The sequence below is a fragment of the Excalfactoria chinensis genome, chromosome 6 (genome assembly GCF_039878825.1).
Source record: "Excalfactoria chinensis isolate bCotChi1 chromosome 6, bCotChi1.hap2, whole genome shotgun sequence".
In the NCBI taxonomy this organism is placed as follows: domain Eukaryota; kingdom Metazoa; phylum Chordata; class Aves; order Galliformes; family Phasianidae; genus Excalfactoria; species Excalfactoria chinensis.
Genome location: NC_092830.1, coordinates 10,598,166 through 10,619,194, shown reverse-complemented (window position 1 = coordinate 10,619,194; position 21,029 = coordinate 10,598,166). Strand labels below are relative to the sequence as shown.

At 38.5% G+C, this 21,029-nt stretch overlaps 1 protein-coding gene across 3 annotated transcripts in view; it reads right to left on the bottom strand.

Moving 5' to 3' along the window:
* Window positions 1-21,029, bottom strand: part of LOC140253683 (uncharacterized) — a 228,630-nt gene that overhangs the window by 154,607 nt on the left and 52,994 nt on the right. For all 3 annotated transcript variants that reach the window (XR_011903946.1, XM_072339421.1, XM_072339420.1), the window contains exon 4: window positions 15,141-15,319. The gene's annotated coding sequence lies outside the window, so the exon portion shown is untranslated. The remainder of the gene's footprint in view (window positions 1-15,140; window positions 15,320-21,029) is intronic.

The following is a 21,029-nucleotide window of genomic DNA, read 5'->3' as shown; positions in this document are numbered from 1 at the left end:
CAATGAAATCTTATACCATCTCCTGCACCACACTCCCTGCAGGAAGGCAGCTCCCAGTGGAGCAGGCAGCTCTTTCCTCAAGCAATCCCATTGGCTGGGTGCAGGGAGCTACACTATGGTGCGATTCCTTGGCACAGAGCACGTATACACAAGGAGAGCTCAGACATCAGCACATTTGGGTAGAATATGCTTCGCTCTGTATTTTGCACAGTGCTTAGCACCAAAGGGAAGCAATCTCAGCTGGGGATTCTAGATGTTACTGTAACATCGATAAAGAATAATAATTATGTTTATAAAAGCAATGAGGCTTTTAAATGAAATGCACCACATCAATGCAATCTATTATGAGAAATTAGGTCTTTTCTATGGGAAAATTTCTAAGCTTTCGCTTTGAAAGTCTGAAAAATGATGCAGCTACTGCAGTTGGAATGTGACTTCCTTATCACACAAGCATCCCATTATTTACAAATGTTGATAACCAAATGACGATTGGAAAATCATTTCTCATAACTAAGATCTTTAATCCATTTGTCATTTGAATAGAAAACAGAATTAATTTTGGAATACTGATGATAATCCCTGAAGCGGGCATAAATAGCAAAGAAATAATTCTTAAGAAAACAGAATTAAGAGAAGGCAGAAAAATGCTTACTAAAATATGCAGTTAAATATTTTATGCAACATCATCACAGCTGTACATGGCATACAACTCCAAAACAATTGAATCTAAGTAACAAAAGAGGTTGTAACATCACACAGCTGTGAATTTTTGTAATGCAGGTCTTTTTTTTTTCCCAAACATCCCACGGCTGATTAGATAAACAAACTAATATTTATTTAGTCCTCTTTGAAGTTCAGTGAAAGCACCATGTGCAGAAATTTAACCCGCCTTTCATCCCTGTTTCCTGCAGAACACCAATACCCACCAAGAGCTGACCTAGATGAGAATCACTGCGCACAGCTCTAACCAAGGGTTTTGTAATCTCAGCCTCCTGTAACATTTTCATGAGAAACAACACCCAGGGAAAGGGACTGGTGTACAGAAGTGACCACTAAAACACTGACCCATGAGTGATTTCCTATACTGACTAGGAAGCAGTATGACTGGACATTTATGACTCTTTTTAAAAGTACGCTAGGACTACTGAAACAGCTGTACTTAAGGATTTATTTTTTTTCCCCTATATACTCATAATTGACATTTAAATACTCTACCTTTTATTCTATTTGAGTTTGATTATCCACACTATAATTTGAGCTATATAGAATGTAATGGACAAAAGCTCTTTGTTTTCTGAATTGTAAGCTAGTAAATAAAACATGCCGCAGGAAAATGTGAAATATTATCTTCTAATTTCAATTAAAAATACAGTAATAATCAGAAATTTTATTGGGAATAAACTCTATTTCCTGTTATATTTCTATCACACAAAATGTTCATTACATTACCTTTGGGAGAAGTAAACAAGCGGCATTACAAACGCATGCTTTAGGAATTTCAAAACAGTACATCTCAGTGTAGTTTAAAATGCAAAACAAAGTAAGCTTAGGAAAAAAAACAAACAAACAAACAAACAAAAAAAAAAACAGCAAGCTCTTTTCCTCTTACTAATATTCTTAGGTATGACAAAAACTGGGAAATATTTTCTCTTTGCAAAAGAATAGATTTTAAAAGTACCATATATTTTAAGTACTGTTTTCAAGATGGAAGCAGATGGAGAACAAATAGAATAGATTTTTAGTAATATTTTTATGGAGACAAGCCTTCTTTCTTTTCTTTTTTCTTTTGAATGAATGGGCGATTGACAGAATTGGATCCTTGAGTTCTGATATTAGTCAAAACAAGGTTCAAGTCATCAGATTTAAATAGCAAAGACAACAAAATTACGGACCTTGAAAGTCTATAAATATATTTAAATCAATCAGCTGCTCCATAGGCAGCCAACAGTAGGAATTTAGGTTGTGCATAATGGACCCTTTTCAAAATCCACTAATATCAACTGAATGACTCCTACTGACAGAAGTGCTCAAATCAGCACTCAATCATGCTACTTCACTCTGGTTAAGAAGTAATGATAAAGTAGCCCAACTGAGAGAAAGCCGTAACAACCAAAAATTCAATTTTGAGTAAAATCCAAAATATTTAGGCACCAAACAAAAAGGCATAGTAAAAAATCAGTGCTAATATTTGCAACCTCATTGAATGCATCAAAATAAATCCTGCCCATTCAATTAAGGAATATATACAACGTTTCTATCAAACAAGACGACTTTGCATGAAGAGGTAAAGGACTGAGTTAAGTCCCATGAAAAAAATAAGCACTTTTTTTTTCCTCTTTTCAATCAAACGCAATGAAATTAATATGGTTAATATTGACCAATTCCTATAAATATTTTAATCTCCAGATTGTGTCCTCAGCACACCACCACCAGCACAGATGCTTTGTCATTCACCCGGCCCAGACCAGCCCCCTAGGCAGCAGGCAGACACCACACACCCAGCACAAGGCCAACCTCTGCATGCCCAGCCTCAGCACTTTAGAGGTACAACCCCCATTCTATGGAAGAGCTGCCATTCCTAACATTACATACTGATTTTCTCACAGCATGTTGAAAGCCTAGTTCTGTACCTTTACAGCTGATAACGCAAAAGTTGAGCAGAACCAGCAAATCAATGGTGAGCCTCTGATAACACAGAAATCTACAAATATCCTTATTACAGCCTAAATTTAAGGTTCTCATTGTCAGACTGGAGGAGTGCACCAAACTGAAGGGGCACAGAACATCTGCAAAGAACATCCCAGGTTTCTCATTGCCACCAGGTAGGCAGATCATTCAGCATAGACACCAAGAGCACATATACATCCTGCAACAGCTGTACAGTCAAGAAGCACCCACTTACCTTTGCCTTTTTACGGATAAGACAGTAACTTAAGTACAAAGCAATAGGTCAGACAGAGAGACAAAGAAGTACATAACGGATCACAGTGAAATCCACTGAGGCCTCCGCACCAGCCAAGTAACTTCTCTCTAGATTTGAGTACACATCATGCTGGAGGAGCACTGTGACAAATGACATATAGAAAAAACAGAGGTAAGTTTTAGAGTCGATTTTTGGAACTCTACCTGGTTGCACTGGTATTAGCAATATTGGCAAAAATACAAAGACATTCTGAAACACTACTAAGTGGGAGGACAAGATGTCATGATAAGCAGTTAAGCACTAGGCATAACACCTGTAGTGGATAAGATATGACAGAAGGTGTCATGGCAGACTGTGAAAGACCAAATAACAGAGTGGGGCAATTCAGAAAAGGAATTAAGTGGAGAGACTGGAAAAAAAATTGACAAGCTGCAGTTAAGGATATTTGTCTTGGTATCAGACATGATGACAATCTAGTCAGGAGTCTTACAGAGACCTAAGAAGGCTATCTTTTAAGTACTACGTTGAAGTAACCAAAATATTTATATTCTTAGAGAGGAAATTACCATTTGTTGTAAAATTGAGCAGAGTTCTCCCAGCTGTCTTTCTTATTAGAAGTTTCTCCACCATAAAACAAGTCTACAGCTGTTTCTCTACTCACCAAGTAGCAGATATTTCGTGCTGAGAGACTGTTAACTGCTAAGCACAAATATTGTTATTATGCACTCTGAAGTACACAGCAGTCTCACATTTTAGTTCCTACCAAGTTAGCAGCAGAAAGAAAGAGTACATCTGGGAGATCATCTGTGGGACTGGTGCTGACACCAGACTGCCAGACACCCAGCACCACCCTGTAGTGGGATTGCATGCTTATAAATTCACTGACGTTGTCACTTATTATATCACCTATACAGTCCCTTAGTGAAATTCCTGTATAACACACTTGAACAGCATCAGGCACAGTATATTAATAGCATTACTTTTACCTATTTCCTGCTTGTTATGACTGATTTTGACAAGGAAAAGCTCTGAATTCCATCCACTCACTGGCAGCAGAATTCAGCAGAACCACATTAATTATAATGCATTTCACCTTTTGCAGATAGAAGTGAGATCTTTGTGCAACAGCTGGAAATGAGGCAAGATTCTGCTGCAGGGCTCAGACCACGCTACTATTCCCTGCTTCTTGGCAGCTTTTAGGCACTACAGCACAAAACATGATCCTGGATGATGACTGCTCACAACCATCTGCTCGTAACTAACTTCTTCAGTAACAGGGGTGGAAGTGGCAGAGTTGAAAAGTAAGCTGAGGTGCCTTTCTTGCCAGCTCTTCACCTTTCATACACCCTGACTTGGCTTTGCTGTCCCTATTTCCTACGCCCTTGTCAGTCAAGGCACTTTTTTCCTTAGTTCCTCTTTGCTGCTGCTAGAAAGCAACCCCGTTAGAGATGTAGAGAACATCCTGTGCTGTGACCCAAGGGCAGCTGGCAGAACCACCTCAGGCGACTTCCAAATAACTGATTTTTCCCTCCCAGAGCTGTTCTCCTGTAACTCAGGTAGTTTAAGCACAGACATTTCCTTCCGGCCCTTAACAGAGACCTGCAGCTGATCTTACTTTTTACATTTTGTTTCATTCACATCTGCTCGGTTGCAATAAGCCCCAAACCCTCCCCTCAGGTCATCTACAGTTTTTCACTTCTGAATTTTTCACAGGAAGACTCAGAAACTGTAACTGCATAACAAAAAGTATGATGGGAATCTTTGTAAGGACCTGTGCTGGTTACATTAGGATTTGAGCTATTTCTCATGAACACAAAAGTGAAAAGATGTATATCAATCTGCTCTGGTGTGGGAACAAGAGCAGAAATACATTAAATCTAGAGCCAATGCAACCTTATTTCAACTACGTAATTCTAACATGCTTCTACATGGGTACTGTACATTTGTGCACAGGTCTCTCTGAAAGTAATGCCCCCTATTTAACTCTATGGAACCTACAACAGATGCAAAAAGCACAATAACACTATTTGACTGAGGAAATTCTCAGCTACAAAACACTGTCTTTCAACATAATCACCACCATCAGCTATGCATTTTTGCCAGCAATGAAGAAAAGCCTGCATGCCACACTCTTAAGAAACTGCATGGCCACTCAGAACATAGCTTATCTTTTATGCTGCTGTTGCTGCTGCTGAAATGCACCACCCACCACCTGCTCAAATCCACTCTTCAGTCTCCATAAACATTCAACAAGTGTTGATGAATGCCAGCATTGTTTCTGCAAAGATAAATTCAATGACGAACCTTTGCTTCATCTGCACTTCCATGTCAGATGCCATTGTGTCAGACTTGCCGCTCTGCTGCCATCTGTCACAAAGCAAGAAAATGCAAGGGAATATTGGTGGGAAAGTTCAACCCCTACTGCTGTACCACCAACATTTGCCTCTGATGTCAGTTGACAAAAAGAAAACCAAATAGGAGGCACTGCATTTGGAGAAGCCTTCCTACGTAGTTATATATAATACGGAGCCTTGCTTTATTTCTGTTTTTTTCTTGCTTAATACTTTTCTATAGCAAAACAAAACAAACAAACGAAACAAACAAACAAAAAACCCAATCACTCACAGTTCATAAAAATGTCCCTAAGATAAAAGTTACTTTTTCAACAGTTTGTCCACTGTGATTTACAGCTGCTTTATGACCTGCTCTTCTAGAATCCTTCCTGCCTTCATGAAAATGAAGCCATGTGATTCAGCCCCATTACACTTCTCTTTGACCTTCAATTTACCTGCTATGTTGGGACACAATTTGCAGTTCTGATAGATATAAATGGAGTTCAGAAAGAAAAAGATGGAGTTTTTAACAAAAACTGCTAAGCTAATTTTTGCCTGCAGCGACTGTCATAAATCTACTGTAGGCAAGGCTTAACTCCTTCACCTGCAAAACTAAGCAAGAAAAGAATTGTTTTGCAAAGCTGCATTCAATAAAAATGAATTGTGGTTTCCAGTTTCTCAGAAACTGAATCTATGAAAATTAATCCCTGCAATTGCAAACAAAATATGCATGACTTTTAATATAGATATGCCCAATGTAACATGCTTATGCCCAACTTCTTTTTAACATTTATATCCAACAAAGAGTAATCTAAAATGGAAAGTAACCACCAAATTAATCATTTATTCACTATAATGAAAATGATATTTTTAGTAATAAGCAAAAATAATTAGAAGTTTTCGTTTTCATCCCACATCTAATCATACAAAGACATAGCCTTTTTTCTAAACCTCACTGACCCCTAAAATCTGTTGTTCTGTTCTTCTTTCAGCTAATATGGAATAGGACAAAATTATCACCCATACTAAAAATCATATCAGCAGGTCCTTTTATCACATTATCGATCATCTTGCTTTTAGAGAGAAGCCCAGTGTCCATTCTTAGCTCAAACAGTAAGCGGGGAATTATACACAAGTTATCTATTTAGAGGTACTGTCAGGCTTTACCCTTAGAGAAGACTGAGAACTGACTTGCACAGGCTTGACTGTGGCCATAAACAGCACAATGGACTCTGTGGCTTTGATAAGCAGCTGATATTTCAGTGATGTTCCAGTTTAGTAAGGTAACACTTCTAAAGCACATTTTCTTCAAATCTGAAATTCTGAGAAAGCAACCAGGCTGTTAGATGAGGTGTGGCTGATGGAACTTCAGGCACCCTGAAAGGAAGTCACTGCATCCTTATTAAGTCTTCGTCATGGTACACAAAACAGACAGGATTTTACAAAGTTTCTCCTCACATCTTGGAGAAGTGAAGTAGTTTCAGAAGAATAAGAATCTGACTGCAGATTTTCAACCCTGGACCCACTTAATTGCCTCCATCATCCAAAGGAGAAAAAAAATGACAGCGACAACGATTTGATCTGAACTAACAGCTTCGCAGCTGATCTTGTACATATATAATACTTTTGTTAATACAACAAAAACGGGTATTTACTCTTAGCAAGTTTGCAGATGACACGAAGCTGAGTAGTGCAGTTGATACAGTAGAAGCAATGGATGTTATCCAAAAGGACATGTAATTTTGGCCCATGAGAATCAAATGACGTTCAGGAAAACCAAATGCATAGAGTTGCACTGGGGTCAGGGCAGTCCCAGACTGGGAGAACAATTTCTTGAAAGTAGCCTTGCAGAAAAAGACTTAGGGGTCCTAATAGATGACAAACTTAACATGAGTCAGTAGTGTGTGACTACAGCCCAGAAGGCCAAAAGTAGCCACCTAGGCTCCATTAGCAGCGGGGTGGCCAACAGAGTGAGGGAGGGGATTGTCTCCTGTGTCCTTGTGAGGACATCTGGAGTACTGTATCCACAGATCTGGGGTTCCCAGTAGAGGAGGGATGTGGATCTGTTGGAGTGGGTCCAGAGGAGAGCCATGAAGATGATCATAGGTCTGGAACACCTCTCCTACGAGGACAGCATGAAGGAGCTTAGCTTGTCTGAGAAGAGAAGGCTCTTGAGAAAACCTCATTATCATAGTATCATAGTATTGTGCGAGTTGGAAGGGACCTTAGAGATCATCGAGTCCAACTCCCGGGATTTGAGCCCTCTGTGTAGCAGAGCGGCACTTCTACCCCCTGCTCCACAGGGGGGGATTCGAACCCGGGCCCCCTGGTGTTGCAAACGGGAATTCTACCGCTGCGCCACCGGAGGCACACACATTATGGCCTTCCAGTATTTAAAGGGAGACCATAAAATTCTTGATTTCCATCCCGTTTATGTGATTAGATAGTTATAGAAAAGGAACAAGAGAGAATGGTTTTAAAGTAACAGAGAGGAAACTTAGATCAGATTTCAGAGAAAGTTTTTCATGGAGAATGTGGCAAGGTGCAGAAACAGGCTGCCCAGAGGTTGTGGATGACACATTCCTGGTGCTCAAGACATAGAAAAAGCCTCATGGCTTTTCCGTTTGTTTGTTTTTTGTAAGTCTTAGACAATTTCAAGTTAAAGCTTTGTATTTGTTTTTATCTTCTGGGAGGATGGAATGATTCTATTAGCACATTTTAAACCAAAAGACAAACTCTTCTTCTTGAGACCCCAAGGCAACCTGGGATGAGGATACCAGCCTTTATTCCCCTCCTACATTATTCTTTCCAAGTGGGAAGCAATTTTAAAAACTCGAGCAGTGTGGTTTTCCTCAAGGAGAAGTACATTGTGTAATCAATGATAAATCAGATGCTGATGCAGCTTCTTTGATCTTAAGGATCAAGCAGACAAAAACCACGCTTGCCTGAAGCATCGCTGCACTGGAAAGACAGCACAGTACTACTTTGCGTAACACTTACTGTGTGATGACATACACACCAAGATAGGCAGATTCTGTTAGACATTACCCACGCATCAGTGGTCTACCTTTGATTTGCCCAGCCTCTGAAAGCAAATAAACTCAGCTTCATTAGTTTTCTTGGCATTGAGATGCTTTGTCAGGGAAGGAAACTTCTGGTACGCAAACACAAAATCCCAGAAAAACATAAACCCACTGTCTGAAGAACGGGAACAAAATACATCTTATCAGGGTTTGCAGATTGAGTGGATTGTAAGATATTGATCTCTAGCTTTATTTTATTTAATTTCTTTGTCTACTTCCAAGCCACGCAGTTAGTATGATTTTCAGTTTGGCTGGTTAACATGAACTGCAAATAGTGAATGCAGAAATATTTTGATCTATTCCACTTCCAATCAAATTTTCATAATATAAATGAAGTCTGTACAAACAATTTGCATCTACAGCTAGCTTTGGTGCCCAAAGGCCAGATGTACTGAAATAAGAAACTTACTGAATTCTATTAATATCAAATGAAAGATACTTGTTAACCTTCATGTGGTTTCACCAGCACCCGAAACAAGTGTTTTTACATGAACTGGGCAATGGTTCCCTTTTTCATCTAATCCGTATCAAGCTTCTCATAAACTGCATCTTTTTTAAAAAAATAAGACAAGGCTGAAGGATCTAACCATTTATCTGGAACATTTAAACCTCACTTAGCCACCTATACCTTCAAAATCACCCTATTCAGTGATTGGAGGTAACGTCAAATATTAGCCACTGAAGAGATGTCACTGAAGTCAATTTCTATCTAGCTACCAAATTCAGGATTCTGCACAAATAGCTTGTAGGCATTTCTCTTCTTTTATTGAAACAAATCTGTACTGACATCTAAGGAAAGCCTACCATCTGCTGGGAGCCAGTGAATCCTTATTATTCCTTACCTGACATGAACAGGTATTTAAAGGTCATTTTTTCCTGAATGTTCTTCAGGTTCTTTTCATTAGATCGCAAAGCAAAGCCCATGTCAGCAAGAAGGTTAAGAACAGTGAAGTGAATATTCTTAATATAAGCAGAATAATTTAACCTAGAATATGATAAAAGAGACTGTCACCATAAAAAAAAAAAAAAAAAAAAAAAAAAATCTGTAAAACGAGTCTCAAAAGTGTGAAAAAAATGAAGAATGAAGTAACTAAGTACAACTGTCACATTTTTATCCACTGTGGAGAAACAAATCATTTAGCTTAGGCTTCAGTCCTCCGAATGAACCACAAAACACCCACACCCAAGAGAACAATGTAAATGATTATTCTCACAGATATTCTTGAGTTGGGTTGGTTTTTTGTTATTGAACAATCTCTCCCTTTAACTAAGTTTTGACTGCTCTGGTTTAGGCTGTGCCAGTTAAGAAAGCTTCCATAGCACCAGCTTTAGCATACGATCAAGCTGTTATAATATTTATTATTCCAGTCTTTGTTTCTTTGTTCTGAATATCCTGTTTCCCTCAGTAATGAAGTTTCATCTGTTTTCAGCTGCTCTTAAGAGGGTGTCATTATTACTGTCTAATATAAACTGTAATCTAGTCTGTCATCAACAAGAAATATTTAAATATTATTTAAAATGCTAATCATACACCATGAACATCTTCCAGATTACACCAAGGTACACAGCACATGTGTATGTGTCGGTGACACAGACTATCATATAAGCTTTATTTTCTTGCAATAGCAGGGACAAAGAAGTACATTTTTCTTAGTAGTAAGCAATAAATCCTCAGGGAGGTGGGAGGACTGTAAGAGCTGTCTTACATTTGGGAAGCAACAAGACAGAGAACCTTCCCTATAGGTTGCATTAACTAACTGTATCAGTGTGTTTTTGTAAAGGGTTTGTTCCCTTCCAAGGTCACTATTGAAAGCTAAAATGTAAAGTACATTTTTAGGGATTTAAGGGATTTTGGGCTGCTGAGAACTTCCTTTAGAAATTACGCACTCTGGCCAATGTGAAAAAAATGCATAGAAAATTCTTCCTACGCCTGCAAAGTACTTAACCTATTTCTCATGTTCTGAAAATGGAGGCAATGTTTCCTAAATATTCCCTCAATCTGAAAAAATCAAACTTCATTCTTTGTATGAAAATTTCACTAATACGCATGAGCAAAGAAAGTTAATGCTAATTAATCTACACTTGAAGTACTCTGTTATCAAAACACACTTTTAATTCATTTTGAGATGCAGTTTCTGCCTTAATACATTTATTGACATATGTTCTGTGAAGAGACAAATTCAACAACAGGGATGCTCAGATAGTTTTAGCTGGGAGTAATCACTGAATTATGATGTTCAGAACTGTATTTGTTTTGTCTTATCTGTTAGTCTCAGTGGTTTGTAATTCTCTCTAGCACTTTGTTTAACATGTAGGTTGAAAAAAATAAATAAATAAAAATCAATCTTTCTTCTGCACATAAATGCTTGCAGAGATGTACATCTCCACCATATTCCGGTGACACAATAAGTAGTGTTTCCTATTGCAGCTGAACTACACCAGAACAGCTATTAGGCATATCAGCCAGCACAGCTGAGCTTTATTATCAAGTGAGAATCTGACCTACCCTGACACACTTCAGCATTCTATATTCAGACAGCGTTGTAGTGCGATGTAAATCACTGCCAGCTTATTTTCATAAAAATACTTCTTAATTTTCATTGTGATTATGCAAGCTACACCACAAACATAAGTGAGAGAACACTCCATTCTCATGACCCATTCTGAACACACTACAGTTGATTTTCACAAGGCTCTGATGAGGTTCTACTGAAGGGAAGGAGTTTGCTTTTTCCAGCAATGACATACCAGAAATAAGTGAAATCAGATTATACGAAAGGATAAAGGAACCCTATGGATTTTTACAAGTTTCCTTTTTCTGCAAAACTGATGATGTTATACAAGTTAAACTTCTCAGTAAAACAAGAGCTTTTAACACCCTCTCTTCAAGACATGCATATCATATCACACAATAACTGAGACTGCTCTAAGGCATAAAGCATGCCATGCCATACTCATCCACCTCTGAGTAGTTTCCTAGGAACTGTCTGAAGAAGAACTGCAACAAGAGCGAACTTACAGCAGAGCAAACTTGTGCTTCACCAGGGACAGGCATTCAGGTCTTACTGGAAAACAGATCAGTATAGTTTCACATATTAGTTTTATTTCCCTGACCTACAACTTATTACAGGTACTTTAAATCAAAAGTATTTAATTTTCAGATATTTTGTTTACTATACAGCAATTATTTCTGATAATGCAGACTTACTGAAACAAAAGGGAACACATTTTCATAGACTGAACTCTAAATAATGAAACCTCTCCCCCTTCCTTCTGCTAAGCAGGGATCTATTTCATTTTCTAAGCAGACTGCTGCACTCAAAACATTTCAAATGAGGCAAGAAAAATGTTTGTGCCATCCTAAAGTCCTCCAAACCCTGCTGGGCAGCTGGCTGTACTGGCCATAGATCACACTACCAGGTGCTGACCATGCTCTGCCAGCTTCTACAGTTGTCTCTAGTCCTGCCCTGTGTTGCCTTAGAGTGAATCCTCATTCGATTTCCTGCCTAATTGCTCAATTCAGCATTCATTTGCTAATGGTGCCTCTTTTGCCAGTCTACCATGTGTTTTTTCATCATTTTGCTTCACTGCTAGAACCAGTTGAATAAACAACAATCCATAATTCGGTCACATTCCCACATCAAAAACACCAAGTTTGGTCCTCCGTCATACATAAAAATCCTAATTGTTTGCAAATATTTCTGTTACAAATTGGTAGAAATACACTGACTCTGAATTTTCTGCAAGTTCAAAGAAATTGAAAATCACTATTAAAAATATACTGGTCATTATCTGCTACTCATTTGAAATATTCCATTCTGTTTAACCCAGAAGAGTGCAGATAGGTACAAAAAAAAAACATTAGGGCAAGTGTACAAATGCAAACAGTGCCATTTGAAATCGCTTTTCAAATGACTGCTAAATACAGATAAGTATCCAATCTTCTCCCACATATTCTTTAAGAATGTCTTTAATTATCACTGTTAAATGCTCTCCAGGGTTTCTGTCCACACCAAATATGCAACAGTGGGCACTGAAAGTTGAATTTGAAGCTTCTTTGATTTCAAATGTAAATGCACACTTTTATTGAGAAAGAGATGCTCAATTCAACAGGTTTGAGCCTTTAAACTTGAAATTATATAATTCACAAAAGGAATCTAGTAAATACTGAAAAGCAGCGTCCTTTGCAGAGTAATGTTCTCCAGCTAATATGCTGAGATCTAGCAGCTCCAGGATGAATCAGAAGAATAAAATAATCACTATTTTCTAGAAACCAAAACTTGATGCCACAGATGGAAGCAATCTACAACTGAGACTGCAAACCTAACCTTCCTGCATTCCACATCCTGAAAACTGGCTGAAGAGCCACACCCTAAGGGCTGTGCACAGGAAAGTCACTAGAGGAGTATGGCAGCGTGTGGTATTGGGACCAATACAGTTCAATATCTTCACTAATGCCCTGGATGATGGATCAAAATACTAAGTCAGCAAGCCTGCAGATGCTAAAGAACTGCACGGAAATGCTGATGTACCAGTTGGTTGTGCTGCCATGCAGACACCTGAGCAAAAATAGAAAAACAGGGCAACAAACATCATGAAGTTAAAACTGAAAGACCAAGCCCTGCACTTGGGGAGCAGTAACCCCAAACACTGGAACATGTGGGAGTTTGAAATGCCAGAAAGCAATTTCATAGAAACATGGGCATACTGGAAATAGTCCAAGAAAGGGCCATGTGGGTGATTAAGGATTTGAAACACTGATAGTATGTAAGCAGGAAGTAAGAGATGGTATTTTCCAGTCTTGAGAAGAGGCTCCACAGGGATGCTATACATGTATATAAATAAATACCTGATGGGGAGAGAAAGAAGATGGATTCACTTCAGAGGCACGTAACAAAAGATCAAGAAGGACTTTCCATTTAGATTTTCATCTAAACATAGGAAAAAGCTGTTTAATTACAAGGTTGATTGAACACGAGAACAGGTTGCCCAGAGAGAGCTGTAGAGTCTCTAAGACATATACAAAACAAAAACAGCCCTGTGTACAGCTGACACTGATTTGAGCAGAGCGGATGGACCGGATCTCCAGAAGTCATTTTCCAACCTCAATGATTCTGTGAAAAACAGCACAGCCAGGTGGTCTGTTCAGCTTTGTCCACTCAGAGAATGACTGGAAAAAGACAGACCTGAATACACCAAAAGCAAAGTGATGTACAAAACAACATTTGTTCTGGCTGACGTAGCATGTCTGGCATAGCTACATCACTGTCTGACAGTACAAATACCAGACAAACCTTCCTCTGCTTCTGGCTGTTCTGACAAAAGCAGAAAAGTTTCCATCTCGCTTAAAACACAACAACGAACTGAAAATCCTCACTTCTGAATAAGGAAGGCAGTAAAACTAGGAGATGCCAATTCAGTATTTTATCTTTATCAAAATTTTCCATTACATTTGAGTGAAATCCCCAAACAGGAAATTTCAAAACAATTGCATTTTTTGTTGCCAGTACTTCAGGCATCTTAAACTGTAGAAATTTAGCCTCTGGCACAAAATGTTCCAGTGTGCCTTCATATTTATTTCACAATATTTGAAGTCTGATACCACATTTCAACTTTTACAGCTAGAAAAAGTGTAAAATCTGTTTTTTGCGAATCATACCAAGTCTTTGGCTTCTCCTTAATTCTTTGAACACCTGCTTATTTAAAATTAATACACCCACCTCCCTACAGTACTGCTACAAGTTAGCTCCAGAGAAGCAGGTGGATTGGTACCTCATAATGCTAATGCACTAACAAAACGGTAACTTGCAGCCCTAACAGGGGTGCTGCAGGAGGGAAGTGATTTAAACACGGTTTGGAAATCTATCAAATATTAAAACTTTTTAAAATTAGAAGTACAATCACAGTAAATTACATCAAACGTTCAAACGGTCTCACAGAGACAAGTGGTTAAAATTATTTTGTCAACTTAGATGAAAATTCCAAATGTCTTCAGATTCAGATTATCCAGTAGATCAGCTAGAAGCTTGCCAGAGAGTTAGGAGACAGAAAGAGTAAACCAAGGAGCATAGAAAGAAATCACTAAAATGTCTGAAGATTTTTTCCTTAAAACTTGTATGAAATTTACAATTTAAAATGCATGTTAGATTGTTTTTTGGTTTGGGGTGTTTGTTTGTTTTAATACAGAGGTTTTCAAGTACCAGCATGCTCTTCCATGTGATATTAAAATAGCAAAATCTCAAGGTTCTTACTCGTATTTACACATTTCACCAAAAAACATACTGAGAGCAGCAGATGTTCCTAAGTACAGTGAATTTTCCAAAAGGAAAAGTCTGCTTGATGGCAGTGGTAGGGTTAAAATGAGAAAGCAATTACCACTTTTTGGAGAAATCAGTACACATGTGGCATGTCATTATATGACTATTCTGGGAGATTTCTCTAAAACATCAATCACATAAATTGGGACCATTCCACAACCATCGTTATTGTCCTAAATCCCACTGGTAGTTTTCAAAATTATTTTGTCATCTTGCTTATTTTGCTCGCATGTACAGAACTACAGAAATACATAAAACTAATTATATACAAAAATATTCTTAAATATTACACCACCTGAAAGCAACTTAAAACAGCCAAACTAGATGTAAGCATGGTATAAAATTCTTACTCAGAACTATGGAAAAGACTGAATTTCAGCTAATACAGTTGGACTGAATCTCAAATAAAAAATTTAAAAAAAAAAAAAATTAAAATATTCGACTAAGGATCAGAAAATCACACAGAGCAGAAAATACTTCTTACCTACAACAGTTAATTCTGGAACACTGGGAGCAGGTAGCAGCAATGGCAGGTGCAAGGCAGGGACCATCTCATGCTGAAGCTCACTCTCTGCCCAATGCTTCATTTCTCTACATCTTTCTAGACACATCTCTCATCCTAGGCATTAATTCTTCTACTTCAACACAACAGTTTTCTATTCCCTGGAAAAGGAAAAATGAAACAAAATGTTTAGAAACAGACCTCAGTGTAATGAACCTATAAACATGCGCTCATCCTGTTAAGGACTTGTATGTTCTCCTTTTAATTACAAAATTGCAAAATCATGACAATCCATAAGGACCCCCAAGTTCTTCTCTTCAGGGTTGCTCCCAATGAGTTCTTTTCGTATCTGGGATTGTCCAGACTCAAGTGCAACACCTTGCACTTGGCCTTGTTAAACCTCATTAGATTTTCACACGCCCACTTTTTGAGTTTGTCCAGGTCCCTCTGGATGGTGTGCTTCCCTTCTGTTGTGTCAACTGCACCACTCAGCTTGGTCTCATCAGCAAACTTGCGGAGGGTACCACTCGATCCCAATGTCTTTGTCATTAATAAAGACACTGAAGAGCACTGGTCCCAAGACAGACCCCTGGGGGAAACCACTGATGACTACCTTATATCTGGAAATAGAGCCATTGAAAATAACCCACTGGTTATGACCATTCCACTAACTCTTTATCCACCAGACAGTCCAGGCTTCAAATCTGTATCTCTCCAATTTAGAGATAAGGATGTAGTGCAGGACAATGTCAAATGACCTTGCACAAATCCAGGTAGATGACATCAGTTTCCCTTCCTTCGTTAATCGGTGCTCCATCATAGAAAGTCATCAGATTGGCCAGGCACAATCTGCCTTTGGCAACGCCACTCTGGCTGTCTCAGATAACCTCCTCATCTTGCACATGCCCTAACATCTCTTCCAGAAGGATCTGCTCCATGATCTTTCCAGCCAAAGAACTGAAGCTGTCCAGCCTGTAATTCCCCGGGTCTTCCTTCCTCCCTTTCTTGAATACAAGAGCTATGTTTCTGTTTTCCCAGTCCCCAGAGCTTTGCCTGATGGTCACAATTTTTCAAATATGATGGAGGGCAGCTTGGCAACCACATCAGCTACTTCCTTCAGAACCCTGGTATGCAAGTTTACCAGCCCCACAGACTTGTAACCATTCAGTTTCATAAAGTGGTCTTGGACTGTGAGGGATTCTGCCAACCTGAACCCTGCTTAGAAGTTCAGAGGCACAAGAAGCCTGGCTAGCCCTGAAAATTGAGGCAAACGATTGGTTTGGGTGAAGCAGGCAATATTTAACAAAACAGACATCTTTACAGAAACTCATAGGAATCAGTTAAATTAATATCTATCTTTAAATTAACACTGGCCAGCATTTGAATGAATTACTAGCTTATCACTAAAATAGGTAGGCCTACCTGCATGTGGAGATTTACTCCAACAGGTAAATGTAAATTACAGAACTGTTTAAGTATCTGACAATTGGTGGAATCTTGGAGTGTATGTAATGATATATTTGGAGGAAACAAGTAGTCATAACCATATGTGATGACTGACTACAGCGTGGGAAAGCATTCAACACAAATTTAGATAGGTTTTCAGAGATCAATGGGGTTATGCAGCATCACAAACTGGAGGCTTGCTGGATGAAAACAGCATGTTCTAAGATCATATGTTTGATCCAGAGAGGACTCTGAAGTAGCGTTTCAGTGACTGTTTTATACCCTACTCATTTCTAGCTATTTTTGTGAAAAGAGGCACTGCTCATCCACAGATGGTTGATTTCCACATATTGTCAGTGCTCCATTAATTGGTGGTATGGCCAAACTGAGCTTAAACAGCATAGCCCAGAATGACATAGCACTGCCAAAGTACAGAGCACTAACAAGACTGGGTAGAGAGTGCCCTTGGTAAAGAGCAAATATGATTTATCCAAAAATGTTTGGAAACTATGTACTATTTCTGTATGTTTACATCAGATTTTCCATCAGCATCAGTGTGTCCTCACCCATGCATGCAACATCTCTATAAACTCAGAGGACAATCTGACACAGCACCAGTGCACATGTAGCTCCTAAAATTCTCATGGAATCAGTGCTAAGCTATACCTAAAAAGCAACCGTGGACTCCATTTAATATAGCATGCATGTTAAACTAATCAGGTATAGTTTTTTCATGCTTCCAGTACCTGGAATGAGACACTGGCTAGCTCTGCAAATATTTACTTAATCCTAACAGGCTTATAATATAAGCACAGGCTGCAATACATGCAAAGTCAATCACTTTTATATGCTAGACAGGCAGAGTACAAGGTAGCAGTTTCTCTATGGCAGTGCATCTGACCTGCCACATACCACTTGCCTAGTCCAGTTATGTGACTTCTGCACCTGTATCATGGAAAGTTCAAAGCCCAGGTGTCTGCTCATGGATAACTCAATGCTTATTACTCTGTAAGAACACAGCAGATTACCTTGATGAATATATGGAGAATTCTATGTCAACCCACATAAAACACCATATGGCAATTTCCTGTAACATCAGTTCTACTCAGAACATAATTTTACTGTCACTCCCGCACACAGTAAAGCAGTGTCAAGTTCTAGCAAAGAAATATTATCTCTCCAAGGGCTGTTGTCTTCCTTCCATTAACAGTGATTTTAGCAAGGAAAAATTAGAAATACTTCTGTAAATTACATTGAGGAGTTAATTTCTTAAGTGCAAACAGGCATGTACTACAAGCCAACAATGACACAAACATAAGAAATGTTAAAATAAATAAATAAATAAATCAGAACACTCCCTCCATCCAGCCTTTGAAAAATTAGATTTTAGTAATTTACAAGTCCTGCTTAATTTTCAGAAACTGTCCCAGCACAAAATTATAGCAAGGACTCTGCCTACCCAGTGAAGCATAGATGAATCAGGACATGGAGCTGTTAGAACAGGTCCAGAGGAGAATCATGAAGATTATCAGAGGGCTAGAGCACCTCTCCTATGAGGATGGACTTAGAGAGCTGGGGCTCATCAGCCTAGAAAAGAGAAGGCTCTGGGGAGACTTGATAGTGACTGAAGGGGGCCTAGAGGAAAGCTGGGGACGGACATTTGAGAAGAGCATGTGGCGACAGGATGAGGGCAAATGGTTTTAAACTGGAAGAGGGCAGATTTAGACTAGAAATTAGGGAAGAAATTCTTTCCTGTGAGGGTGGTGAGACATTGGAACAGGTTGCCCGGAATGGCTGTGGATGCCTCCTCCCTGGAAGCATTCAAGGTCTGCATGGGGCTTTGAACAACTTGGTCTAGAGTAGAGTGTCCCTGCCTATAGCAGGGCAGTTGGAACTAGGTGACCTTAAAAGGTCCCTTCCCACCTAAGCCATTCTATGATTCTATAATAAACAGAAAATAAATTGGATGTCCCGAATAAGAGAATTGAGATAACTGAGGCTAATTCAATCAGAGCACTGGTTTGATACACTCAGAGAGCACTAGAATTGATCCTAGAATGCAACAACCTGCATAAATACCATTTCATTGCTTTGGTTCGTTTCCAGATGGCTAGTATTGGTTCTATGCTAGAAATCCATTTGCAATGAAGTAGGCAAGTCAGCAAGAACAGCCTAACTGGCCTGGAAAACACTGACATCTATTTTCTCTCCCCAGATGACATCAGCTTGTAAAATACACCCTGCTGAATGTTCATAAACCCACGTTTTTAGCCAGCTTTCATGAGCCCTGAAAGACACACTTTAAGCAAGAAAATTTTAGTAGGACTTTTACTGTCTACATACCCATTATCATCACCTTTATTAGTTTTTTCCTAGATAACAGCTTATTGCCACTGGCAAGAAGGCAACCCAGTTCACATTGCTATGCTACTTTATAGCTACCTGTTGGAGGAACACAAAGTTTACTCTGAAACTGCACTATAACTCTTTCAGCAGAAAATTGATACTGTGGGTATCATGACAATTTATTAAGTTATCTATATAAAGTTTATTTTAGACTAAAAGCTTGTCTTTTTTTGCTATTGTAATTGTACATCAATGTTCATCACAAACACAAAAATCAATAAGTGCTCTGATTAGAGTATTATTTCTGTAAATCACAGTACATCACAGAAATAGGGGCTATTAATCTTTAAAGTCATTTCAATGTCAGTATTATGTTTAAAAACTGATCTAACAAAAGTTACAGTAAAAGTTATGGTAATAGTATCAATCAGCTAGGGAAAATAAGTAATGGAAACCAACATCTGGAATATCTTGAAAGTCATAATTATTATACAATCTTATTTGCCATAGGAGATTTAAAATGAACTGTTTCTATAAAAGCTTTATTAAAAATTAAGAAAACAGTGGCAAGCTTTCATTGCTGCAGTATTCTCTAAAAATGAAAATAAGTCAACGATAACAGTGATATTTGGTACCTTCATTTTCTGAAAGTACTATAATTAAGGACTACACTTCATTGTAGAATTAATGCTAAAATATTTGTGAGCTTTTTATTCAAATATTCTGTGACACTCCTGTAAAATCACACAGCCAACCACTGCTATAATATTTTGGTACCCAGTCTCCTTTTTTCTCTCCATCCTACATCCATTCCCCTTACCCAGTTCAAAGACAAGGCAAGCTGTGTGGTTAGGATTCATGCAAACAACACCCCTGCAGGATTTTTACTTCTGATTCCCTAACTCTGAGTTCCTCTAGCTTGCATGGTCCCTTCCCTGACTGCTCATGTTTGGTTACACCATTCTGAACCCAATGTAAATAAAATAATTCCTGCCCTACTGGTCACCCCTTTCAAGTACAAGCATTTAACAAACTTCCAATGTACAGAGAGTAATTCCAATGCAATACTGTAATCTTTGCAGAGAATCTTCAGTGCTAAGTACTGTTACGTTAGAGGCACTGAACTGAACACTGAAAACAGCAACAGATGTGATTAAGCAACCTTTAGGCCTGCCTTTATTTCCCTTTATGGCAGCCTGGTCATGTATTGAATGCGGAAGTTGGCAGCCCTGCCTGCAGTGGGGGCACTGGAGCTTGATGATCCTCAAGGTCCCTTCCAATCCGAGCCATTCTATGATATAAGTATCTCAAGATTATAAAATGGCCTCATTGTAGCCCTCTCGTCAAACTGTCTTAACTCCAACCACTTCAATTAACTGTAAAACTGAAGGAAGAGTAATGTTATATTCGGGGAAGACACTGAAAAAAAATGGAGCCAAGGAGTTGTCATTTTGTTCAGAAACCCCAAAGAACAGCAAAAGGCACAATATTGTTTTCAGCAGTCAAAAGCCAATGTTGATTTTTCAAAATTTGTTCATTAGATACCCTCTGTAGCACTAAAATCTTTTTTCAAATGTTTTTACACTACACTAACCAGCAACTCAAAGATAACTCAGATACAGTAACTTATTTACCAACCTTCTCGAAGTGCAAACACTTAAAAAGTCTGTAGATGGCTAGAAAGAACTCCAGCCTTTCTCATGGGGGATACATGATACATAAGTATCTTTAGCAGCAGACTGTGTCAGTTACTATGAAAATATGCTTACATTTCCCATGTAAATCATTATCAGAGAGGTTCTATTCTTCCATATCACAAGTGGCAATCTCAAAACTTATGTACTCCTGAATTGGACTCTCTTTGGGATTTAAAATACACTACAGTTCTATAAATGAAATGCAAACTTTGAAGACGCTAAAACAGATAATATACTAAGGGAAGACAGTCAACAGAAAGATTTTCAAGAGTCAGATTGTGAGTCACGAAGAAACATTTACAAGTTGAGTTCTCTTTCCAACCCCTTGCCCAAAAGAATTCTTTCAAGTGCTGGGAAATCGTACTACCATAACCATGAGTTT